Source organism: Bombus flavifrons, chromosome 8 (genome assembly GCF_040668555.2).
Source record: "Bombus flavifrons isolate JBK064 chromosome 8, iyBomFlav1_principal, whole genome shotgun sequence".
NCBI lineage: Eukaryota > Metazoa > Arthropoda > Insecta > Hymenoptera > Apidae > Bombus > Bombus flavifrons.
This window is the reverse complement of record NC_138449.1, coordinates 8,998,834-9,026,583: the sequence shown is the minus strand read 5'-3', so window position 1 is coordinate 9,026,583 and position 27,750 is coordinate 8,998,834. Positions and strand designations below refer to the sequence as shown.

Here is a 27,750-nt window from a genome sequence, read left to right as displayed (position 1 = left end):
TGTAACCTTGTATAACTGCTTCCTTAAAATAAATTAATATAAAAGTAGATACGAAGTAAGAAATTTTTAATAATCGGAAAGACAGGCAACTTAACTGACTCGTCAAGGAAAATTATCGAGTGAAAACGAACTGTTTATCGTCAGACGCGTTCTCTAATCAATGCTTCTATATAAAAATTTTAATTTAGATGAATTGAACTTTATATGAAATATTTGATATTAAGTGCAGTTAATAAAAATTATTAACAATCTCGTTAAAATCATACGTGGAGATGGGGAGGACTTTTTGTATTAAATAAATTTACTGAACTATAGTTTTTGAGCAATGTCAGAAATTGAACTAGTTTATCGATATCATTAGTAACAAAAACTAAGATTTGGCGTACATATATATTACATGTGTATATGCATATTTAACAGAAATTAAATTTGTGGGAAACTAAATCCTCGATATTTCTCCAGTAATTGTATTTAATGCATTTAACGAAAGTTAGTATGCGACGTGATGTCAAAACCTACGCATATGCGAAAAGAAGGAATACGATGATAAAATATTTCGTGCACTGAAAATCACGTCAAATAAAATTTAGTAAATAATTAAGAACTATTTATATTTAAACAGAGCAATTATATTTTATCCATATTGTAAAATGTACATTATTTTATTTAAATCCTAAACTCCAAGATAGTTGTTGCGCTGGTAATGGTTGACCGTAACATTAATCAAAATTTAAATGGATACGAAGCACCTTTGCTTGCGATTTTAAAAAGTTTCGGGGCACCGCTACGCCACAGCGAAACGAAAAATTCAGGTATTGTTTAAATGAACGATATAAATCGTTCAGGTTTTTCTCACGTTTAAACTCTCGCGGGCAGAATATCGTGCCTTTTTCCTTTTTTGTTTTTATTAACCAGCTGCATTTATCACAGTCCGGAGGATGGATGAGTCTTGAGGGCAGAACCCTACCGCCGTCGCGTTATTTTTTCCCTTGGCTGAATATTTGTCTCTATCCAACGAAGAAAGGGTTGGTAAGCGGATCGCGGTAGAAGGGTGTCAGTCGCTTATTAAAAAAAAACCCCTTTGGTCTTGAACACAGCCAGCCTTTGTCCCCTTCTCCTTCTTTTCGTGACAATGCGCAATCATTAAGGCTCCCCTGCGAAAGAAGCGCTAAGAAAACGATCAAATTGCAAACCCATAAAACTTCAAGGCATTTCAGTTGCAACATTGAACGTGGCTGAATCGATGACGCCGGAAATAATTGTAACGCGTACAGGTAACTCGGTTACGCTAATGCGTTTTTACATTTACACAGGAATAACCGTCGACTGGTAAATGGAATTTATGCTAATCGCAGTGATTTTAAGTTGCGATTTCTATAACTTTCGCGATCCATATGCACGAATTATCATTAAGCCCTGTTTAATAGTTACTGTAATGTATACGATCATTAAACAGCGGCCACGGATTTCGGTTCAATTTTGCGTTGGGAAGCTGCTAAATACCGAAATGCGAAATTACAATTAGTTGTTAATGCCCTCGTTGTTCCATAAGAAACGTAATCGCCGTCCACAGTCTGCGGATAGAGGTAATTGAAATAGTGATCGATTTATTGAAACAACTAAAATGTAAAAATACCTTGTTTTTGTAATAGAATTCAATACTGAAATGAAATATTTGAAATCATTCAGAAAATTGAAGAAATAAACGTGTCAAAGAAAGCAATTGATATTAGAACGTACTTTTTATTTATAAATGTTGTTTCGTATAAGTCTGCAAATAATTTCGTGACGCACTGTATGTTAGGTTAAATTATCACTCTTAGCGATAACAATAAAAGTTACCCAAGTGTCTCACGACATTTATAGAAATTCCTTATCTCCGAATAATGTCCATAAAAACCTAAGTGACATATTCAAAACGAGGGAACGGTTCAAAATGAAGAACAGAACAGGGTCGGGAACAGAGTCCAGGCTCGAGTCGAAAACAGAGAATCCAGAATAGTGAACGGAGCAAAAAGCAAGAACTACGAGGAACCTATAAGCCGCAAGCCTGCGGCAAAATTAATGTCTTGAATTGTTAGGGTTGCCGTTATCGTCTCTGAATATTATACAATGGTGCCGTCTAAAATTTTCTTACTGTTTCGACGTATCGCCCAAAGTGACAGACTTGTGACTATGAAAATATGGTGCATACTCATTACGTATTTGGCGAATGATTCTTAGTACTAGAAATCTCTTTATCTATGTTCGGTTGTCTCGAAAGACGACACATCTTGCTTAGTCTCCGGCAGTAGTTCAACGACTCGATGGTTTTTACTCTTGAAACTAAATCTTGGGGAAGATATCCAGGTCCGAGAAGGGAAAGAAGGTGTGAAGGACAGGTGTACGCGTAAGGATGAGATACCGGTGGTTGGCGGTAGGTGTGTCTCGGGAAGTGGGACCTATCTATTAAGGAACGTGGCAAAGCAGCGGAGGAGGAAGCTGTTCAGTCTAAAACTTGTACCTACCTAGAACTTTGCGTGAAATGCGCCTGAAGCACATCCTGCCGCGTCTCCTTCATCCTGTCTTCCATATTAACGTTCGTTGCTCCCTCCCCCGTGTCTTCTATACAGATTCCCTTTTCTTCCTTCTCCTCCAGACCTCGTCAAGTTGTTGGCGCAGCCAGCAAGGAATCGGTAAAGACGTTCTCCTGCCTTTTGTGAATTTTGCTTCTAATCAACGTGATACGTCGTGTATTTTCAATCGTTTCTGAATCGTCAATTTTGGTAGGATCTTGCAGCAGAGACTGGCGGAGAGTATTTGAATACTTAAAGGAATTTTGCTTGAAATGCATGTACCTACATTACGTGAATAGATCATACGAGTAGTATCGATTTTAAATAATTTGACGAAGGAAAATTAAAGCTTGGTGTAGCTTAATATTTATTCAATATCTTTTTGTTTTCTAGATATTCATTGGTTATATGCATGCACTAGATATATACGTGTATATAAGAGTTAAGTATGGGCGCATTGAAATGCATGTCGACACACAAACAGAATCCATATTAATACGTGATTAACGCAATGAAATATTCACAGGCTCAAATATTTGTATCGAATGTTACACTAACACAGTGACACAATTCTATAATTTATTTAACGAAGGTCAGTTTCGCTTTTATCGCATTCTACGAAAGAAATACGTACGTCAAATATTTCGAAAACAAATACACTCGAAGCAACATTATACCGATCAGATTTTATCAAGAAAAGAATCAAGTAACCCAAAGATGTTCAGTAATCGATATGAGAGAACACTTCCAATACCTTCATCTTCCTCTATCTAAAGGAAAAATATCTTTTACAATAAAACTAACAACTACAACGGATACAATGATGTGAAAAGCAGTACTCGACGTCGTAACATCAGCCTGTCTCGTACGTACCATGGCAAAGCACCATGGCCACACTTAATTGGATTAAGAAACTGGAAATTCCGAGTGTATTTGGTATGCCGACCGCGGAGGACAGTCGGTTGGACGGCAGCCTAATTCCCGGAGACCGAATACCCGGCGATAGCGCCGCTACAACTGGTTGAACGAGTGATGTTTGTCGAAATCAAGCAATCAACCCTAACCAGGCCGAGCAAAAGATTATTTCTGGCAAGCATCCGCAAAAATTAAACTGACCATTTTCTCTCCGGTCACTGCTATCCTGTGTTTCCGCGTTCTATCTCATGTTGTCTCTGCCGGACCGAAACTCGAAACCAAAGGAGAGTCCACGAACCACTTTGCTCGACCGAGTTACCCAACAGTTTGTGTCGCTGATGGAATAATGGTCCATTTGGGATGCACGTGCTGTTGCAGTATCCTCCTAAACCCGTCGCGCTGCAGTTCTCCCCGCACGTATTTACATGTTTCGAACAATTAATATTTATGCCCTCTGCATCGCATCCTCTGCTCACCGATGCTCTTTCAACGCCCGATGTTCTGACCTTCGCGACGGACTTTAACACCACAGCGAACTCGTTTAGAATGTGCATAAGTCCGTCTGATCCAAATGCGTTGGCCAAATGTTTTAAAATGTCCTAGTCTTTCCCTCAATGTGATTTAAGTCTAAGCCTCAAAGCAAAAGTTTCCTCAGGTTATTCAGTTTTTAAATGGGAAGATTACAAGATGCAGAAGCTTTTTATGCATTTCCAAATGATGATCATTTGGTCATACGAAGTTTATGAGAACACATATACCTGCGAGAATAGGATAGTGTATGCCGACGTAATTTTAATCAAAAGGAAAGTAACATAGTATTTTCTTATTGATTTTCTCATTTCGATATTACTTGTCATAATAATACGTTAATGAAAGGTTGCCAAAATACTGATGATATTACTAATATTGCAAAATTGGTTGATAATAAGATTTTTTATTAGTTTAATAGAATTTTTCATTTCTAAATAACCCGACTGTATTCTATTTAACTCATATCATAACTTTAAAAATTCATGCTAATCTATTATAACCTTTCTAACAGATTTATGTTTTTGTCGTTTCTTCATGAATTAACGAACGTGCGCGCCGTTGTTCGCTTTTGCACGAGCATTCGCATACAGAGCACGGTGTAATGACATAATGACGTGACACTAGGTAACTTCGTTCTCTCGAAGCATTTAGTTTCGACAAAACTACGTTATATGCAACTCAACGTTGTAAAGTGTGCTTTATCCGATGTTACTCTCCTCTAACCTACAAAGCGTATTTTTCCATCCTCTATTTCTTTACCGTAGCGTTACTTAACGTTGTAACACAGCGTTGCTTTCTCCCGCAATCACAATGACATAGGAAGAATGAAACGTGTCTTGTTTGAAGATATTTGATAACGTTGAGGTCACTAACATTCTGTTCAAATGAGTTATGAGAATGATATTTATAATACCATATGAAGAATAACAAATAATACATATGGCTTGAGTAGGAGTTAATTATGAATAAACATTTCGTTTACATTTCTAGTTATCGGTTCTTTAGCAAGTATGCTAATTTTCTCGTCATACGTTGGGAAAATCTACATGGTTTATATTTGCGGTACTAGAGAACATTGCTTGTCGTTTACAGCTTTAAAGGTATCAAAGGATTTATGAATTTATGGTACATCTAAACACTTTCACAATAGTTTTGTCGATATATTGGAAATATATCGACTAACTGTTTTCTGTCTTTTATTGACACAAGCTTCTAAAGACCGGAATCAATGAGAAAACTATTTCATAAATCAATTAACAAACTTCTCCTTTCCACCCTCAATCTCCCCTTTCCTCCGATTAAGTACTTTCTACCTGGATTACAATGCTAGTTATTTACGTAGACCAATTATACGATAGAAGGTTGAACTTGTAATTAGAAGATACTTTCAGTCGCATCAAGTATTTATACACATCGAAACAAATTCAGACGTTTTATAAAACCTATTGTTACGTTAACTGTGTCAGTAACCATAAATTCTAGGTTCTTGGTAATTATTTGATTAGGATTATTATCATTTAATACAAAATTGAAGAACAGGCATATAACAAATTATAATATATATATATATATATATATATATATATATATATATATATATATATATATATATATAAATTCTAATATTCTTCGGAATTATATGCGTATCTGGAAATAAAGAACGAAAGAGGAATGGAACTGCAACTGTTGTACTTTATTATAATTTTAGAAGAGGAAAAGATACACATTCTATGCCTTATGGTACATATTCACTAGAAGAGCGAGTAGTACATGTTTACAAGACTCTTACGTCGAATGCATGGTACGTCAAGGTGAGGAAACTTCTCAATCTAAAGAGCTCTTCGAGAAGAGGGTTAGAGGACAAGTGGCGAATGCTTTGATGCGAGTCGTAACATTCCAACGCAAATAGAAAGATCACTCAAAAGAGAAGTAATATGTGTGAATAGTGAAAAACGTATACGGGAAACTAAGAGAAAGAGAACCAACGATTATAAGAATTTGATATCGATGAAAATAAAATGTAGAATCTGATACTTCACGGGAAAGTAAGCATACTCGCGCAAATACCTTCTTCAGCCGTTGTAATTATTTTATTATTACATGCAATTATTTATTATCTCAGCCAGGTCATGTCATCATGTAGCTCAACATAGGAATATTAATTAAGTATAGAGTATAGAATACGGATTCTATTCATTAAAAATTCAGCAAATTCGCTTCGATTCCACTCAATCCTAGCTCAATCCCAGCTATCAAGAAACGCATCATCCCAAGCTTACGGACAAATGTTTGTACACGGTGAAGTAGGCGAGCCGCTATAAAACGAAGGTGCCCAGTTCGAGGCGCGAAATTTTCATATTGAAAAAGAGCAGCGTAAGATAGAAGCCGAACGAGCCTCGAGCGTGGCGCAGCGTTCTTATGCGATCTGGCTGGTCGTAAATACTTCAGCACTGACGCGTGCAATATTAGAAGTGCAGAAGCTATACGTAGCAGCATCACCCGGCCACTCGACGAGCGGGTGGCCACGGGTATCCGAGCGTACACGCGCCTACACATGAACACGGCCGGGACTTACCGGAAGATTTATGTTGCTTACCTCCGCGTGTGTACGCGCGCGAAAAGCGCGAACGTTTACGGGCCGCTCTGAGCACCGTAGAAATCATTTACTCAGGCATCGATTTCCTACACGTCCGACGCGCTCTCCTGCCATTCGTACTTTAACGATTCATTTGCAACACACGGCACAGGCCATCTCCCCTGTTTCTCCGCACCATCGTCGGTCGAAACGAACGCAGAGTCGAAAAAGGGTATGGCAAAGTTCGTAGGTGGCCTTGGTCGTTTCGCGAGAATACGAGCCTGGCTGGTTGTTAGAGGAACGGCAACGGTTTTTACTTCTTCTCTCCCTTGATTTCTCGTGCTCGACTTCCGTGACCCGTTATGCAGAAACGGACGGGGCGCGCGGAGATTTACGGACGGGTATAGGGACAAGCTGCAGAGATTACTTCGCTTTTTTAGATGGCCACTTTCCACGTGAATTATTGTTCTTCCCGGCGCGTACCGATTGCATTTTAAATTCTTCGCCGGAGCACACGGCCGATTGGAAAGTTCGAGTTCGAGAATGTCCTACTCGCTCTTCCAATCCTCCTGTCCTCTGGGAGTTTGTTTTTACGAGGCGCGTTTCTTGTACTAGTTTTGCCGCTGATGATAGGAGTATTGGGTTTGTTTAATTGTACCGTCTTTCGTGCGAAAGAGAAGATATATTAAAGAGAAGATTATTACGCATACGAAATGTCCGATTTTTATTATTATTTTCTTTTGTTTACGATTGTCATATTTCCAATCCTCCTGTCCTCTGGGAGTTTGTTTTTACGAGGCGCGTTTCTTGTACTAGTTTTGCCGCTGATGATAGGAGTATTGGGTTTGTTTAATTGTACCGTCTTTCGTGCGAAAGAGAAGATATATTAAAGAGAAGATTATTACGCATACGAAATGTCCGATTTTTATTATTATTTTCTTTTGTTTACGATTGTCATATTTCTTTATAAAAAGTATAAAAGTATAAAAGCTTATAAAAGTATAAAATCGTATGAACATTCGTAATTTACTGATTATGAGAAGTAAAACTAGCGAAGTTTCGTTTATCCGTATTGTTGCAACTAAAATGCATCTTGTCAAAAATACGCCAGTGCTATGTGGTTTAGATTGATCACCAAAGAGGCAATCTCTGGAATTTTTCTCATGGAAATCTCTGTGTACCTGTATCGTACGCTTCATTAATTCGCACTAATGATTCAGTTCGTATCCTCAGAACGCGATGAGACTCGCTAGCCGAGCTTTTAGTCATTCATTCGTTAGCTCGCGTCCTTTAGGTGGAAATAAATTATGGCCAAATAACACGGTATTTATATTTTACAGACGGTCCGTCTGCGCGACGTTGATAAAGTCTCTTTACCCCGCACACGATTTTGTTTTTCGCTGGCTTACACGCCGCCATTCGACTGTGCACCATCGGCTACCACCGGTTAAAACGACAAATCGTATTTACCATCTACACGGCAAACATCACCGCCGCGGTAAATATCCATTAATTGAAACGTGCTGAGCAAACGACAAACAAATTGATTCTACAACGACGAACAATATATTAATATCGATTTCTAGCGGCAAAGAAAGCCACGATCGATTCGTCGTTTAATGCTTCTGTACCGTGTGTGCATGACCTTCCAGGTCTTTTGTATATACACGAAGTCCCATTTTAACCTTATTACGTCAATCGGTTCATTTTCCAAGTTCGTTTATCCGAAACCCATTTATACGAACCAGTTTTTGTCTACCGTCAGTTATATGAACTCGTAACTGAACCTCTATTATCCGAACCATGTTCAAACGTACTTTCAATTACACGAACGCGTATTCTGAAGCCGTACACGTTTGTGTTTTCTCTAGGCTGACATATAGTTTAACACAATTTGTGCCGAAATTATTGTTCAATGTGTGTTATCCGAACGACAGCCTCTAATATCGAAACTCATAGCAACGGCTAATAGGAATAGTAAGTGAGCCTCTATTCTTCGAACTTATCGGTTATGCGAAATATTTTATCCCTCGGTCGGTTCGGATAAACGAACTTCTTCTGTATTTGTGTTGTATAAAAAATTTCTTAATTTGGAGGAATCCTGCCATAGAAGATTGGATCATAAAAATTCGGAGATCGTAGCAGGATTAATCTCCCTCCCAAACTATTCATTATTGAGACTAAACTGTGATTTCGTATACTGAGATTCAACAATCATATATGTTCGGAAGAAGTTTTGCGTTGTATTTTTACTTGATCGAGATTGTTTCTTTTTTCAATACAAAAGCTGAGCTACTACGATTTCGGATTTTATGGAAATATGTATAAATTTTGTAAGGAAGGAAGAGCGTTAGTTTTATGTACCATATAAATGTCATTATATGCATATATATTTGATTTTATTAGAATGAAATTCTTGCAATATTATAAACTATTACAAGTCAAACTTGCTCGTAACAAATGTCAATTCTTTTATATATTTTTCAGCCAATATATCCCTGCAGTCACATCTAACTATACATCGATTTATATTAACTCGATCGCTTTCAATCGCTACAGTCATATAAATTAAATTTAATTAACTCTAATTAATTCTGAGTCAATAATTATTACACTAGTAAATTAATAACTAATGACATAATAATCTGCAATCATTAACGTTACTATTCCCACGTAATGTATTAATTACCATTTCTGTCATTATTTCTAGATAATCTATTAATTGCTATTCCTGTTATCATTCCTGGATAATGTATTAATTTTCTATTTCGCGAATGAATAGACTTGCCTTGTTATTGAATATGTAACGATAAGGTTACAAATTAATTACACAATATTACCAACGACAACCTGTTATTTCGACGATATATCCGATGTTCACAATTCTCAAAATAGTTTTGATCTTTCCTTTATAGATTCCTTTGAATATCGAATAACTGGATATTGAGAAATTATGTTGAGAAACTGTGAAACAAAAATTGTTTCTTATATTCAATAAAAATTTCTTATATTCAACATTGTATCGTAGTAATTTCAGAAATAACGTTTTCAGCCAAAAAATACTTTATCCAACAGTCATTTAAAGAGGAAAACGCTACTGTTTCGCTGTTAAACAGAGATTTCCCGACAATTTTAACGAGAAAACAGTTCAGCTCGTAAAATTTTGGAAAAAACGAGCAGCGCTCGCAGTTTAATACCACTACGGGGAACAATAGCAAAGTATTAATTATGAAACATGTGAAACATATAAAATGGTCAAAATCTGTATTACGCCCGGGAACAAAATATTTTATGTTTTTAGTCTCTCAAACTACCGATACAACAAAGTAATATTTTAAGGTTACAAACGTACAACAGTCAAGGAATGTGCAACTGAACCCTCTTTATCGTTTCAGACAGTGTATAAACTAGAAACGAGACAACAGCAACACTTCATATTACGTCCAAGTCATTTATTCCGATAATTAAAATTAACTGGCGCTGATAGATACATATTAAAGCAAGATAAAGCCTGAAATGACTAACGTTACGTCGATATGTAATTTTGGGCTGATTTTATAGTCCACGGTAATTTAGAATTCCGCAGTAATATTTTAAATGCTATCTACGACTATGCTTGACTGTACGGGTTAGTCCGCATGGGACATCCCAATATAGGAAGAATAATCAGTTTGTATTGCGCTATTGCCAGCGTGAAGTTATACGTTATTGCCAAGATAACGTAGCAATGGAGTGTTTATTTAACCCGTGACGCTATTTAGATCCTGATCAGACGATAAATGTTACATTGCGTATCAATATTTGATATCGGTATCACTTTCACGCTCGGTTTACTTTTTCTTTTTTGCTGTTTCGCGTCAGCTCGTTCGAACTAACGTAAAAAGAAAGTTCGCAATATTCGATACTAGCGTGTTTCCCTTCAACTGAACTTTTTTTATGGTAACGATAATTGATCGACTTGGCTGATTAGAGTCGATTAGAAAAATGCAGAATACATGTATATACAATATTAGGCCGCCCGGAAAGTTAGCTCCGATTTTTAAGGAATTTGGTCAACATGAAACATCATATTCAAAAATATCCAAGTTGCGTGAAAGATGGAAAAAGGTTTATGGAACAAAATTGCATCTATATAATTCAATAAATGTATATCGAATGGAAATGTAAATCAGAATGAACTTTCCGGTCGACCCAATACATGAATATAATACTCGAGTAAACAATTGATCCATTATCACTTAAAATGTTATCAATCATAAAATAGAAAATCCTATCGTTATTAAGATAGAATTGTTATCAAGAAAAGTTACAAATTGAGGTACGTCCTTCAACATAGAACACGTGAATTTTCAGCAAAAGTCAATTTGCATCTCCCTTCAATTTTAATATCATATCTATGTATATTTCATCTTTTTAAGATTACACCTCGAAAATTGGATATACTATTTTTCTTAAGAATTAGAATTTACAGAAGTGCTTAAATTACTGTGGTAAAAGAAGTAAGATTGCACGTTTAATGTTGTTCGTTAATTCTTCACGTTAACATCTACAAATAATCGACAGATTCAATTCTCAATCTAATTCAACCGCGTCATCATTAAATTGCCGAAAGCTTAAACCGACCTTACTTCTGGCCAACTATCTCAACCTGAATCTGGGAAGCCCGATTGTCCTGCGTATACCGTTAACGACTAAATTCACGATCCGTGTAACGCTAGGTTCGCATAACGGCAACTATGAATTACAATATCTAAGCGTCGATCACAGACGATCGCGGGAGAATCGGTGTCGGTGTTGGTTCGTTTCACGAGTCATTTGTTGGTGGACGAGCGCTTTGTACACCGCAGGATTCGCATAATGCGCATGGCAGGGTGTCGTTTAGGCGAATGGCTCTATTTACCCATTTGCCGTGACAGTGGCAGGGGCCATCATCGTCTCGGTGAAAAACAGAGAAAGTACGCTTTCGTCGAGGGAAACGGAGAAAAACCGTCGGGAAAGGGAGGAAAGAACGTGAAAGTGGTGGAAGAAAAGGAAGGGAAGAAAGCATCCACGACGAGGTAGTTAACTTGATTAATCGCATATTTATGTATCAGCCCACTTAACCGAGCCGGTAGCTTTCTTCTTAAGCCCCGACCTGCTCCTCTTAGAACCAGCCCTTGCACACTACTCCGACGTAGAGCTCTGCCTTGTCTTAACGTTGAAATAATGCAGGCGAAATAAGGTCGGCTAAAATGTTTAGAGAACTAAGCGCGGCGCCGAGCCTTAAATCACCGTCCGACGACGTCGACTGTCTCCCCTGCTCTTCTTTTACTTTTACCTCTATCTTTTTCTCTTTTCCTTTTACTACCTTTTTTTCTCATTTTTTCCCTTTCTTCTTCTTCTTCCTTCCCGATATATTTTTTCCTTCCTTCCTTATACTTTTTCCTTACGTTTCTCCGCCTATCTATTTCTCTTTCTCTCAGTCTCTCTCTCTCTTTCTTTCTCTTTTCTGTTCTCGGTCTCTCTGAACCTCTTTTAACTCGGGCATCCACCTCATGCCACTCTGGCTTCCCTCGCGACGAAAGCTCTGAAGTTTAAAAAGCTCGGCAAGCCTCGAGCGTGGACCGCCCCGTTCCTGGTTCGTGAGGTATTAGCGGCTGGATACGAAAATTAATTAAGGTCCTCCGGGGTAGTTCCGCGACGCAGCCATCGCCAACAGAGAGGACTTCTCGTCATCATCGACCGTCTCGCGACACGTTCGCCGCTCGTAGTTTGAAATTCTCGTGAAAGAAAGCTCTAGCTACAAACGGTTCGATCCGGTTTCGCGGATCGTCGTAAATTGTCGTATGTTCCGGTTGATACAATATTATTTCATAAATTCCTTCTATTGTTTTCTTGGTAGTATTTTGAGTAATTCTTTGTATTCCAATTACATATACAATAACATTTTTGTCAGGAATGTAGGATTTTTTACTTGGTCAAATTTTTTGAATATTTTTTTTAAAAAGCCGATTGTGTAAATAGCCTACTGAGCTATTTATAAATATTTATAGAGCATATTTAGATACGCATTAAAGACTAATTGCTCTAATGTTAACATTTATTTATTATATGCTATATAATCTGTTTACAAAATTAGAGCATGAAATTATGTTGTGAAACATGCTATCACCTATGCTAATTACAATTTCAAATTAGAAAGATAATTAGTTTAATTATCTCAAGGGTAATGTATTTATTTATTATGTAAATTATTGTGAATGCGGTTGGTAATTTCAGCTCCTGGTTTACGATAAAGAAATGTTTATTAATGCTAATGTATTTTAAGAGGAGGTAACTTTTATTATAATCTACACTTGTGTCACAAAATTTTGAATGCATGGAGTGAAACAACAAAGCAGGTACAATATACAAAACTCATGAATCGATATCCGAGCGTCTGTGATTACGGGACGCAATTTGTTGGCAGGTGAAGTTGGGTAAGAAATATTCAAATAGACTGTTTAATATTCAACGATAATTTACAAGTAAATTGTAGATTTATTTTTCAGTCTTTTATAAGCATCTTTTTACACATATCAATGCATTTAAATTAGCCATTTTTATTTTTTACCGCTACTATAATAACGCATAGATTGGTTAACGAACGAAAAATAAAGTGTGTGACAAATAATCTTTGAGCAAATTACATATTTCTTCTGCGTCGAGTTCATCGTAAGTTCTATCGATTCAATAAGGAGTCAAGTATTAAACCGTTACATTTTTTGCTAAATAAAGATGCAACTAACGTAAGATTTTCATAAGGTAAATTGTAAAATTTGTTTTAAATTCACTAAACGTAAATATTGCTTCTTATGTTCTGGTTTTTATCTAACTAAAGTATATCACAGATATTAAAAATATTGCCATGTGCAACTGATATTTTATATAACAGATTCATTACATTTTATTTATTTCAGTTAGATATTTCATTTTCTATTATATAATACTTTGAGAGTTTCATATTTCTTATAGATTTTGTATGGATTATGCATCAAAAAATGATGAAATTCCAATACGATTATAAACAATCGATTAAACAAAAAATTTCTTTCCTTTCATTATGCCTGGTAAAACGATATAAACCTTGTCTTCTCCCTTAAATCGCTGTGGGAAACAAGCAGCGGTTGTAACACTTTTGTATGTTGTCTTCCTGACAAACTATCGCGGTTAGTAGGATAAATCAGAGTGGTTGAAACGCTAAACCAACTACATTACAAGCACAGACGTAAATTATATCGCGACGGATGCGCCACGTCACGTGCAGGCAGCACTGATATTTATCTATTGAGTGTGGAAATTGAAAGTGTTGCTAGCAGAAAATAAAGTGAGTGGCAACTTGAAAGTTCGAGAATACACGTCGACTCCCAACATTTCAATCGCTTTAGCCGCGTAACATTCAAATTTTTTGAACGCGTACAAAGGGAAATTGAATTTTAGTTTTGTGCACGTCAGATAAATTTTTCAATTTAAAATTGGTATCGCAAATTATTTCCGTTATTTGCATATCAATGTAGGCGAGCGAAATTTTATATTGAAATGTTTCTTTCAATCTGACAACTTTTATAGGTGTGATATTTTAGCTTACTATTTCTGATTACCAAGATATATCAGATAGACAGAACTGATGTACATACATGATTCATCTAAAAGTTGTATAGTTCTAGAGTTATAATACTAACAGTTACAGCTTTGTTTTTCCACCTTTCTTCCTCGTGCACGAATTTTCGGATTTGCTCCTGTAATCACAAGGAACAAGGATAGAAATGGCACGTGGAACAGGGACTCGTGAACTCCATACGTTTTGTTTATACTTCACCGTGCGTCACAGGGGTGGGAAAGTGTATCAATATTCTATACACTGGCGCGATAGCAACGATATTTAAAAGTAATCCAGAAAAATCACCTGCCGCGCGACATTCGAGGAATTTGTTGTCGCTTTCAATAACACGAGTCGCCGCGTGAAATGGAACGGCTTATAAATCCTGCAGGTGCGACAAAACTATTCCACATGCGAGAAATGGGGCTTCAGGAGAGAGGGGAGGGGTTGAGGACGAAAAAGGAGAGTGGGCGAGAGAAGGGTGGAAAACGACAAGGTCGAAAGGATACCGCGTGGAATCCTAAACGATTCGTTTGCCATCCGACTCTCCTCCCCTTCTTCTTCTTCGTCTGTTCTAGAATCCACGCTAAGCGACGCGTGCCGAGCTGCAATCTAGTCCTTCGTCTTCTTACTCTGCCGTGGAATCCCTTTCCCTCGGATATCCTCGAAAGCTCCAAGAAGCACGATGATTCCGTTCGTCTTGAAACGGTCTTCCTAATCTTCTCTGGAATCTCCTTTCGGAACAGAACCCCGCCTTCTCTCTGCACCAGCGTCGAATGGCGAGCCCTGAAAGGGCGGCACGATTCCAAAACTTCAAACCCCCACACGCTTTTGGAATCCTCGTTCGCGCGCTCGTTTCCAACGAATATCATCGGATTTTGAGGGGCGTTGATAACTTGATCTGTTTGAAAGGTCCTACGAAAAGTCGTTCGGTAGCCAAGACCATTCGAAGATGCGACCACGCACGATCGAGGGGAAGAAATTCATGTTTGATTGTTTGAAGGTTCGTACGTACGTGGAATACAGATTTGTAGAACAGCGGATTCCTATTTTTGAATTTAGATTTCTGGTCATCTTGTGGTAAGTTGAAAGAAAATGTAGCAAGATAGGGATTATTTAAACCGCTTGAGCTTCTATATTATAAAATTCAATTTTAAGCTATCCACAGAATAATCATACTTGTTACATATTATGAAACGGTATTGGCGTTTGACGTTGTAATGAAAGAATGGGAAGATATGGTGTAGTTTAGATGCAAGCAAATATATCAAACATGAAAAAATGATTCGAGCAAGCCTACTAGTGCAAATAACACTGGCGATAAAACTGATGATTGAGTTATGGTACATGTATAGTACTCGTATATGCAGAGATAATAAAACAAAGAGTAATTATTATTATTATTATTTATTTAATTGTTATTTGTGTACAGTTCCATTCATTCCGTTACGTCGATAACTTGCAACCTGTTAATATGAGTATAATATTCGAACATATCATGCAGTAAATTTAACGTGTCTGCTACCTTACGAAATATAAATGTGTTGCCAAAAGTAAGTTATATTTAAGAATTAAAAGGGATGTTGATGTTTAATGATTTCAACAGGGAGTGGAAATTAATTAGGTTTTATTATTTACGTAGCAGTTTATGTAACTATTGATTAATGTATTTCGAAGAACAAGATTATGTAATAAATAAAAAAACAAATATTACAGAGCTAATTAATTGCATGTAGTAGCTTGAAAATTTGAGAAACAAATTTAAGTATTTATTTTTTATGTTATATTACCTTTCTTACATTTCTCTATATGCGTAAGATGATTATCATTATTTGAAAGCAACATGTATTCATTTTCTGTTTTCATGAGATCTCGTGAATCAGAATTATCCTGATTATTTTATTGAAATCTAATATTTTATTCGTATTTAATCATAATTGAATCGTGCATGTTAAATCGCAATATCGACGAAATAAAAATAGACTTAACAGTTTATTACAAACATTCGTTTTACATTCTCATATGAAGCGAAGATACCTTATTAATTTCGGAAACAAAGATGCTGGTTTACTCTGGTTTCTCTAATGCGTAACATGATGTGACATTTCAAAGAAATGTCAAAAGTTTTATTGTCATAGCTCAGTCGGATCCTTCCTTTATAATATCTTACTTTATTTTTGAAAGTTGCGGAGTGCAATGACGTCTTTGATCTAGAAATCCTTCTTTGGAATATTGTGCTTTCTACATACCCTCAGGTGCAAGTATAACGATCCCTTCATTTTGAAAATGTCCTTCATGTTCAACACGAAAATCCAGATTCTTTGACGTATCTTCATAAAATTATATTCTCTCGCCATTACCCTAATTAATTAGGCTTGAAGCGTAAAAGTTTAAACAAAGAAATTCAAATGTCATTTTATCTACCGATACTTTTGTACAATGTAATTCACGAAAGTAGATTTTATTTAAGTCGGGGAAACAATGAAAATTTACATTGCAGTGGTAACTATGTGATTTCAATACAAACACTTGATCATAAACATCATTGTACAAATTTGCAAGAAAGCTAATAACAGCTATTACCATATATTGTCGTGCCATTAGATATTTACTTATACACGTGCATATAATTATTGATTATTAAAAGTAGTTACATTTGGATTATACGTATAATGCAACCGCGCTGACAATAGCGTAATCGAGCAAATACAAGAGAATATAAAATGGAATAACTTGTAGCAATATTTTGATTCCACAGTCATAAAACGTTTCTCTTTCCTTGCGAATATTCCGACGATATACATAACTTTATTTCTGGAGACATTCTAATCAAAATACACTACAGCTATATAAAGGCCAATCTAAGTTTACAAACGAGAATTGCATTATAAAAACAAGAGAACGGATGACTTTATCAAACTACGAATGATTTTATTCATGGCACTGCACCCACCCCGTTTTAAAATTGCAAACTTGGATACACGTGTAGTGCATTGTTTATAAACCGACGAAATATTGGCGTTCTATAAATTTTGCAACAAAACGTTTCGTACAGCCGAAAAGTTAGCATGAAGCGAAAGAGTGCCAGACCACGCTATGGATTATCGATATCCCAGCCGTGGAATGGCCACAATTTCGAATTATTAATTACGTTTCTGTCTCCGTGCCCGGTTAATGTTAATGAATCCTCCTTCGTGAATTTTCTGTTTAAATTATGAACGTGCCGGGGCAATATTCGGCGTTGAACGCGCGTGTATACGTTCGAAAACGTGTGGCGCGAAAGACTCCGACAAATGCTGTTTGAACAAATGCGAGCAGGGGTTCCTGCGCGCCATATAATGTTCCCACACAAAGAGGATTCGATGCTTTATTTAAAAACGCATCGTTCAAATTCACAGGGTGTTAAAAAAAGTGGTCGATATTTATAAGCTGTGATTTTAGATATCAAGATAATGAAGAAAGTTCATGTACGAAAATATCATTCGAGGTTTATTTTTCGAGTTACAAATATTTCATTTTTGCGTTAAAAATACAATAGTAATTACGTAGGTTATTGTTTAGGGGCCATTACGGGAGAAACTTTGTGGCAGCATTTTAAATTCAGAAATTAAGTTAAACAAGTGAAATTATTATTCATATATCCAACACTGATTATATTTGTTTTATCATTCTTCGTACCATTCTATTTTTCTAGAGCAAGAACTAAACCGTTTATAACCTGAAAAATAAGATATAATTTCGGATGACATTTTTTCATTGTCTTGATATTCAGATTCATATTTCATAAATATGTCTCTATACTTTTTCAGCACCCTATATTTAGCTTAGCATTTTGCATGGTTTACAACGTTGACATGCAACGACAAACTTTTCGGTAATCAATAATAAATCTACTTTATTCGAGTTGGTTGATCCGCGAGCGAACGGTTAATTGGTAATTACATTGAAACAAATTATTCAAGTCGTAACATCTTCGTGGGTCCCCGATGGCTAATATCCGGGTAATGGGACGAGGTGCCTTCATCTCAGTTCGCTGCGGAGAGGATGGACGAAAGAGAGATAGAAGATAGGTCAAAGTAGGGGTGAACAGACGAAGAAGGAGTGGCCGAGAAGTGTGAAGTTATTCCGACGAGGGGCAATTGATAAGAGGGGACGAAATGATTGAGATATAAATTCACGCTCCGACAAGCTGAGGAATTAATATTTCTAATTCATGAGCCGCTCGTAAAGAATTAAGTTGATATAAACAGTCGATGAAAGCGCCCGTAGCGACGTTTTCGAAATTAATTCTACTTTAATTAATTTACTTTGCAGTTATGCATATTCCGTAGATTAAATTTTACTTAATTAAATTCATAATAATTATTAGTGTTTGATTGTAATAAATGCAAATACTGTATATTATCCATTGCATATATAAAAGAGTTTCGAAAATAATTTTTCGGCAAAAATATCTTTCGCTACTTCGTTATTATTAATCTCCCAATAAATATACATAAATTAACATACATACATAAATTATTGTTGTAAAATTTATTTCGATTTCTAGCAAAAAAAGACAACGTATAGTTTAACGATGAAACCGTTTGACAGGGATATTAGTGCAAATCAAATATAACAATATTCTAATATTAGAAATTATTTCGCATTCATAATATTACGAAGAAATTTAACTTTTAGTAGGCTCGTTGTACAATACGTAGGCGACACCTGACAACATACGGTCCATTTTCACTTGATTCGCTATATATAAGTGTTTTATATGTCTATATTACATATTATATTTTAATATATTATCCGAATAATATACTATCTGGAACATTATTTCACATCGAATCGTATCATCGATCTATCCAGTCGAAAGACATTCGACAAACGAAACCTCCCAGCCGAAAATTCCAAGCCGAAAGAAGAGACAGACAAAAGAACTACACACGCAACATGAATCCTTGACAGACACGAATCGCGGGACCGCTCTTTCGAACGGCACGTCACGAAGCGGGGACACCGGAGGGGTGAAACGATTCTATACTTGACTTAATTTTCATTCAGGGCATTCCACGACGGCAGGAATTTCGGGCCATTAAGCACTCGCTATCTTTCGACGGGCTTGCCGTGCGTAACGCGAAGGGCGAGCCTATAACCGCGGACGACGCGGTAGTTAGACTACACGCAGTAACCCCCGTCGCCCATTTTAAAGCGAGACTTCCTTCTCGCAGACTCAGGACCGAAGCTTCTCCTCTTCCCTCCCCCGCCTCCCCCGCCGCTCTTCCGCCAGTCGGTCGAGCCCATCTCTCCCTTGTGTCAGAATTATTCCGTATAATTATATTCGTTTCGGAACGACACCCTCGGGGCTCGAAATTGAAATTGAGCTTTCTTGCGATCGCAAGGAGGAGAGAACCGTCTCGGTTCTCTCGGCGAAGACGAGCCGAACTTTCGTTCTAAGATAGAACAGGAAGAGCCAAGACGGAAGAAACGTGCGTGAGTTGCGTGTAAGAAAGATAGAGGCAGGTCATGCCGCGTCTACCGGCAGACTGGCTATGGTTTTCTGTAGCCGCGAGCCAAGCTTCCGTTCTTTGCCCTTAGTTCCTGTTTTTCCGCTTGCTCTACCCCCAAATCCCCACGTCTTAATCTTCCCTGGAATTTCGCCGCGCTCCCTCCGGCTATGCAAAGGACCGCAGCGAGGGGCGAACCGTTCGTCATGCTGTTCCTGCGTATCAGAAAGCGAGACGTCTGTGTTATCCACACAGCTTCTCTAACTCCTCCTGTCAATCGGTCGGTTATGCTTCTCTTTAGATTTCTCCGTTGACAAGCTCGATACTCCGACGTGGATAGTGATTTCATTTCCTATGGAACGGTACGCGTTCTCGTGATAAGCGTCTTATGCTCCGATCTTGTGAAGAATCTATGTTATGGCTTTGAGTATATTTTGCGAAGAAGGGTTTGAAGGAACAAACGCAAGTTTAACATGTGTATCGCTTGTCGGTTTTTTATTATTTGTAATTCTATGTCGCAAATAAGTTTCATACTAAATCTATTTCTTTATTGCAACGCGGTACGTACATTCTTTGCGTGAATAGTTGTGAACGTCTCTTTACGAAATTCTGTGAAATGCATTTACAAAATACGAAATGTATTTTGTTGTGCGATATGTAACGGTACATGAGTCAATGGAAGATTTGAATCGGGAGAGACTCATATTATTGTGCTTCGGAATACCAACGTTGTTTTGGTTTGCTAGGTTCCAAGGTAAACAAACTCCAGGCAAAATATTATTGTCGTCAACCGGAGTCTTTTTGTAATAACACCTATAGTTATAAATAGACGAACGTGCTCTCTAGGACAGTTTTTAATAATAGAGTAATTAGTGAATAGAGGAGTAGAATTGTTTTGAGCGAGTGACGATTACGACCAGTGTACACTATTTCTGTACTTGTACTTACAGTGATTTTACTATAATCGACTATTGCAATTTTATCACTCATTTCTTTATTAAACACGTTTAATAAACGCCTCAGGTAATTATTGTAATTTATGTAAGCAATTCATGAAACGTTTACGCAGCATCCCCACGAAATCGTTGGATCGAGAAAATAGCGAATATGCTATTCTCCAATACTTATCTTTGGTTACACCTTTCCTTTGTTCGAACGTGGCAAAGCACGATTAAACTTGCAATTATTTAAGATAGTTCACGGTCCTGGGTTGCAAAACATGATCAATGGGAGCTAAAATAAATTCTAAGAGAAACTAACGATCATTGTTGTCATTTTTTAGCCTATCTTTCGTAGCTTCGTTTATCGTTATACTTTGTGAAGGAAGAAGTTAAAGAAACGTAACTTAATTTATTCGGTAAATTTATTCGCACGGTATCGGTATATTTTTCGAATCTTGATGAAGCTAATTTTGTAATACCAGCGCAACGTTGGAACGGAAGAACAATTGGACACGATTCAAATCTTGAAGCCTCATTTGATAATTCGAACAATTCGCGCGGCTAAGATTCAAAATTTTCGTAATTATAAAAGTTTAACAATTTTGGAAAATGTTCCTTTTCAATGCTTAGTTCGTAATATTCTTTTATCAGATAGAGTAATAATTGTTAGTCTGACGTAATACAGTTTTCGAGATAGAGAAATTATCGATTTAAATGGCATCTATTTTCAATTATAGTTCGATTTTAGAAATGTGTATAAGAAGCATACATAATACATAGCATTTGCTAAAGCGTTTTTTGTTGCTTATTGCAATCTCACTTTGCTGAATTTTCACGTGTGAATTTAGTATAGGTTTTTCGTTCGGTCGGCAATCGAGCTGTCCCAAATGCAGTTTCGTCCTGATCAGCAGAAATTAGCATAGCTAATTTATGTCGGCGTATAAATAACATGTTTATCGTTATAATTTATGCGCGTTGCAACGCATCCTATCGACGCGCACGGCAAACAAATTTGAGAGCGGTAAGTGATCGATGCGCGTTTTGCATCCTAATTCAAAAAGCCCGTTAGCGTTTTTAATCATGGCAGTTTTGCTGTCCCAATAACCACAGCTGCGAAAAATCCGCGTCAACTAATGTAGGCGCTCCCATCGTTTCACAGTAACTTTAAATTGTGAAAATTATTAGTAAATTAGGTGGGTGTTTTTACATTGTGCACATTAAGGTGCTTACTCGTGATGAAATTTCAAGCGGCAACGTTTAAATTTTCGTTGAAATTCACGTTAGTCTTTTAGGAGCTAGAGTGTAAGCACGTGTACACAAATAAAGTAAAAGAATAACATATATCTACGTTTCTTAACAAGCTTTAATCAATTTTTTTTATTTAAATAATTAGAAGAATTTTTTTGTTAATACACTCTAAGAAAAATGCAATTTAGAAAAACATTTGATATAAAATATGTTCTTAAAAATACGATGATTTATCCAATTGTATATTCTTTATAATATTCATAACTATCTCAAGGAATAGAAATTTTGCAAGCTAATTTGGATTGTTACTGTATTGTTGAAACGAATATTTAACTATTTTACAAGCGAATACAATTCTAAATATTGCGAATTAAATACTATAAACATTTATTAATAACGTAAGCATTGTTTTTTATTTTAAATACTGAAGAAGTGTAAAATATTATTTTAAATCACTGTAATACCTTTAATACCATTAGTTGAATAATTTCTTCTTAAGTATTATTATTCCATGTACGGTTATTTATAATTCCATTTCTTATCATAATAATTATTTACTGACACAAATTGCGTGTGTAATTCATATTATCAGCGATTTATATTTAACATAAAAGAATAGCACTTACGGTTCTATGTTCTGTAAACCTACTGATTGTAGTGTTTGCTTAAACAGTATGCATGTATTATGAATTAAATTAACCATTTTTAATCTCCGGTGGTTATACTGTACTGTTTTAAATCACGCGACCAGATGCGTAAGCACATAAAGCCACTGCAAATTATCCGTAATTTGTGAGAAAAAAGAGGCAAGCGTTATTTTAATAATTTATTCAGCGAATAGCCATTAACTATGACCATTTCACTACAGAAACGGTTTTGTTATTAAACCAAATTATTCGCTCCCGTTTCTTCACATTTGCTATCAACAATTAATATCACAATTATGAAAGTAAACTTTGACGAATAAAATAATACGAGCTATTGCAAGTTGTCATTGCGTTACAGGTATGCGATTTTTATTAAGTGTAGGTATACAAAAACTAACATACGAAAGTTTATATTTTAATCTCATTCCAATTAAGCAGATTTTCGAATAACAGTAAACAACACCTCTTTGTTATAGTATTTTCTTTTATACATCATGCTCTTACGTCTAAAATTATCTGACATTCCTTTAATATTAAACTTTCAATCGCATACAGGCATCAATATACGTATTTGCTGTGTTTATTACATCCGACTATATTGAATTCCGTACCATTTAATAGTCCATACGTTCATGAAAGAAGCCAGTACTTTCTGCAGTCACTGTATACGTATTTTTATATAACGATAACTTTCAGACACTACCCTCACAAACGACGTACGCTAGAGAGTCAGCTAATAATCGAAAACGACACGTGCTACGCGACATCGAGTTTCGTATCAAAAGCTTTCAAAGTCGTTAACCACACGTCTCTGTTTCGTCGTCACCAGCCTGGTCGGTGCCTCGTCGAAAGTTATAGTCAGTTTCAATTTCTGTCCGATGCCACGGTCTGCCAATAGGATCGACGTCGTACTATTAGGGGCGAGATCGCGGCTGGCGCGAGCGTTACACGCGCGGAAAGAGCCCGTTGCCTGCGAAATTGCGGCACGGGTTCGCCTGGAAATCGCGTCAACTCGCGTTTACGCGCAATCGATGCATTTTGCTCTCCCCTCGCGGCGCAACGATAACTCGTTATTCGCTCGCCCCGATACACGCGTGTGTATGGACAGACTTGTGGGATCCAAGAGTCACATTGAGGGATGAGAAAGAGCCAGACGTATAGAAAGAGAGAGAAATAGAGGGGGAGGGGAGAGAAGAGGGGTAGACAGAACAGGAGGAGGAAGGACACGTGGACCGAACCCTCTGTCACGTACGAGTACGAGTGGGATAGGTCTGTACGATATGCAGCCATTTGCATACATATAGGGTCATTATAAATATACCGACTCCCTATATCCCTGTCTCTCCATCGTCCGGCCCATCAGGAGCAGAGGTGCTCGCAAACTGTCCGATGGCCCCGCTTATCCGTTATTGCGTTCACCGCCTTCACAGTCATCACCTCTACGGATTTAACCTGTTTTCGAGTCTCAGTGGACATTTTGGCCTCGAACAAGCGTTTTTCACCGAGATTAAAGCAGCTTCGGCGTACAAGCCATTGACGTTCAATTGACCAGAATGGAAGAAATAAGAAACAAAATATTTATCAGATTTGGTGGTTTTAAGTAAATCGACAAGATTGTTTTGCCCTGACTATTTCGATCATTCTATTCTGTTCATTATATGTTTTTGGTATTTTTATAAAATTCTTCTGCAAGAAAAAAAGTCGAAGATAGTGCGTGTGATAGATAGGAAAGCGACGATGATAAGGCGTTCTTTTATTTCAGAATCAAAGGAATTGAGGAGAACAGAACGGAGATTGAAGGCAAAGCAGATATTCTTCTCCGAATGAAGAATATTCTTCGTAGAGAAGTTGAAGGCGGCGTATTAACTACTTAAGTACTTCTTTGTACTTGCAGGAATTAATTATAAACGTTCTAAAAGGAAATAGATCCTCTAAAAAGCTGGCGATTTCGCCAGATATTAGCAACTTGCTCATATCATAAATTCATCAACTTAACGATACTTCTACTAAATTGCTTAATTAAGGTACCAAATTCTTATGTGAGTGGTTAGATGTGTGAACTCAGAACTTTGGAATTATCCAAACTAATACTTCGAACTATAAATAATATCCCTCAGAATCTTTTAGAATCTTTTCAGTTTATCCCAACTTACACTTTTATTTCATTCCATATACCGCAATTATTATATTAAAACACATGTATTATATTACAATTATACTTTATTACGTTCATTAAAATTACCACAACGTATGTAAAATATCTAAAAGTATAATACTCGTCGTAAAACTTAACAGGTAAAACTTATGTTCCATTTCTCTAATCATATGAAACATCCGAATTTACACAATTCACCACATTCACTACGACTTCACTGCTTCGTCGCTTTATCACTTTTAACGCTTGAAATTTAACCACGTAACAGCTAAGGAAACAGCAAGAATAATCCGTCAAACGTAACCGAGATGACAATATGCCGATGAGTAAGAGCTGGTAAGGAACAATCACGTTGGCAACCGTACATTTTCCCATCTCAATAGGAATAAATAAGAATCGTTACAGAATTTGAACGGCAGAGCGAAACTGCAGAGAGCAGCGACAAACGACGGTAACGACGCACGTCGTTCGAGTGACGTGTGAAAGGTTCTTAATGGCGCGTCTATTTTCTACGGTTTGCCGTAGCTTTTCGGTGGCAACCGGTGAAAAATACTCGAAACCTGGGGAAGCCGTGATCCTCGAACGGCTCGCGGTATAACGCGGCCGCGTGCTCGCCGCGTCCTATTAACATATTCCCCAGCAACGAGTAGTAAACTCTTTTCTCTGGGCAGGGGAACACGGAACACACCGCTATAAATGGCACCGCTGATGGGTTTGCGCAGAGCGTCAACGCTCGCGGGCCAGAGTTAGGGGTAGGTGCGCATTACAAATGCTAATGGGAAGCGCATAGTAGATGTTCCGCATAGAATACATTACCGTCTCGTTCCTCAGTCATTAGCCGTGAAAATACGAAATTTACCGGACGCAAAGTGCAGGTCGTGCTTGCTGCTCGCACTTTGTCCTGCGGCAAATATCGATGACTCGTCGAAACGCAAAGACGTGGAAACCAGCTAAATATCAGGCTCTTCTTCCTCTTTTTGCCGTTCAAGAGTTTCTTTGATTCCTAAGGAGAGGAGGGAGGAGTATTCGATTCCTCCGAGACTTTGAGTATTACATGCTCACGAATATTTGAACGTTTGCTCACTTTTAAGGAGGTGTAATTCGATTGTGAAATTTAGTGAAGATGATAGGAGAAAGACGCATAAATACATTTTTGTGTATTTTTTTATTTCGGTGTTGGTTTATTATTGTGATTAAAATAGAAGGATCTTAATATGAAATGAAAATATCCTGTTAGGTCTGAAAATGTAAGCGTCTTCAAAATGGTTAATCAATTAACAAACTTTTCTGGCAGTCGAATATAATTATTAAGACAAGTAATATTATTATATGTTTAATATTTGAATATTATGGCGCGTAATATTTCTCAAACATTTTGTTGAGAACTATGACAAAAACACAGGTTTTCTCTACAAGAACAATAAACATTTGTAACATACGATTTTTATATGTAAGAAGATTCTACAATGATTGTATTTGTCATTTTAAAATGATAAAAACCAATAACAACTTAATAATTCTATAAGGAAATGTGAAACATTAGTTTTATTAAATTGTCGTTACTGGGACATTTGTGTAATGTTACTACCAAAGTGTCAGAATATGTACTATGAACTGTAGTGCAATTTTGTGTGTTAAATGTTCGAGATACATACAAGATTATAGGGCATTATGAGTTTCGCTAGTTGTAAAGCGCGTTATTGTGATCATGAAGCATTTAAAGCTTTGAGAAGAGAAATTCTTGGTTTATGGATAACGTGAAAACTATATAATTTAGAAATTTATGTTAAATACAAGAGTAACTAAACCATATAATGATTAATATTGAAAGCTACTGAATCAGAAATATTTTATCGATTAATTGTGTTATTATGTGATACATAGAGCGTATCATGTAAGATAATATTCAAGTTGGAATTTAATCGTATTAGTTAAAATATTTGCTGTTTAAATGAACTTATCATACATGTAAAAGAATTCTTATTTATACAAATATAAGAATTTGAGTTTCATTCGAGCAAAGTAACTTTAAAGTTCTCAAATCTATTAACAATAATTCAAGGAAATTAATTTTTCTCAAAGTTATATCAATAGTAAAAACTCAAAGATAAAACATAAATATCATCAAACATAATAAATATAATATAACAAACATACATATTTGAAATTACTAACACGTTTGGTATGAAATTTGATTGTTATAAAATTAAAAAAAATACTTTGAATACAAAAAGTACTGGAAATCAATCTTAATTAGATAAAATCATAAAATTCATTCAGGACTAATTAGAAATAATCGCAAGTGTACGATGTCGCAGAACTATATTCTACTATTTTAACGATAATATATATGTCCTGACTGAGTGGTACCTCTATTAAACAGAGGAACAAATAAAATCGGGACAAAATTCTATTTCGCCTAACGCATATCATTGTTAATACAAGTTAATTGCCGTGGTTCTGAAAGCACCAATTTAACAATGACCGATGTGAGGCATAATTAATAAATTTGAACTGCTCTAGCGATGCGATTGAAAATACGAAATGTTCAAATCACAGGGTGTGTATGCGTGCCAGTGAATGGTTGGGCGTCGATGATTGCTTGACGGTCGATTGACGAGAATTCATCGAGGATTTAATTACAGGGACGTGCGTGATTTCTTCCACGACAATGACCGCGAGCAATTTTTAATTAACACACGTGACAAAGTGGACAAAAATGACGGGTGCCGATCGATGCGTCGCTAACCGCAGGTCTTTGGTTATTCCCGCCTCGTAGTCAACTAACGAAGACGGGAAAGAACAAATTAATTTGCCCCGTCTCGCCCAAGAGTAAAAGATCCTTCTTCTTTTTTTACATTTTACGTGAAAGGTTCAGAATTTTAAATTTCTATAAACTTCAAAATTAGAACGTGATGGAGACAATTAATTTTTTCACTAACCTGTATAGTGTAATATTTGTTAGAAAAAGTCTTGCCTTAAAATCTTGGGATTTATTCTAAAATTCTGCCGCACCGGCCATAAATAGACGCACACCTATTACATTTATTGAAAAACACGGACAAATTTT

The 27,750-nt window shown here is 36.6% G+C and overlaps 1 long non-coding RNA gene across 13 annotated transcripts in view; it reads right to left on the bottom strand.

The window, feature by feature from the left end:
• LOC138182727 (uncharacterized) overlaps nucleotides 1–27,750 on the bottom strand; it is a 482,518-nt gene that overhangs the window by 87,973 nt on the left and 366,795 nt on the right. The window contains exon 4 of one of the 13 annotated variants that reach the window (XR_011173891.1): nucleotides 1,151–1,168. The exons of 11 other annotated variants lie outside the window; for them this stretch is intronic. This is a non-coding gene — a long non-coding RNA (uncharacterized LOC138182727). Of the gene's footprint in view, nucleotides 1–1,150; nucleotides 1,169–13,075; nucleotides 14,981–27,750 lie in introns of those variants that run through there. One more of the 13 variants, XR_011173886.1, reaches the window with a different exon arrangement.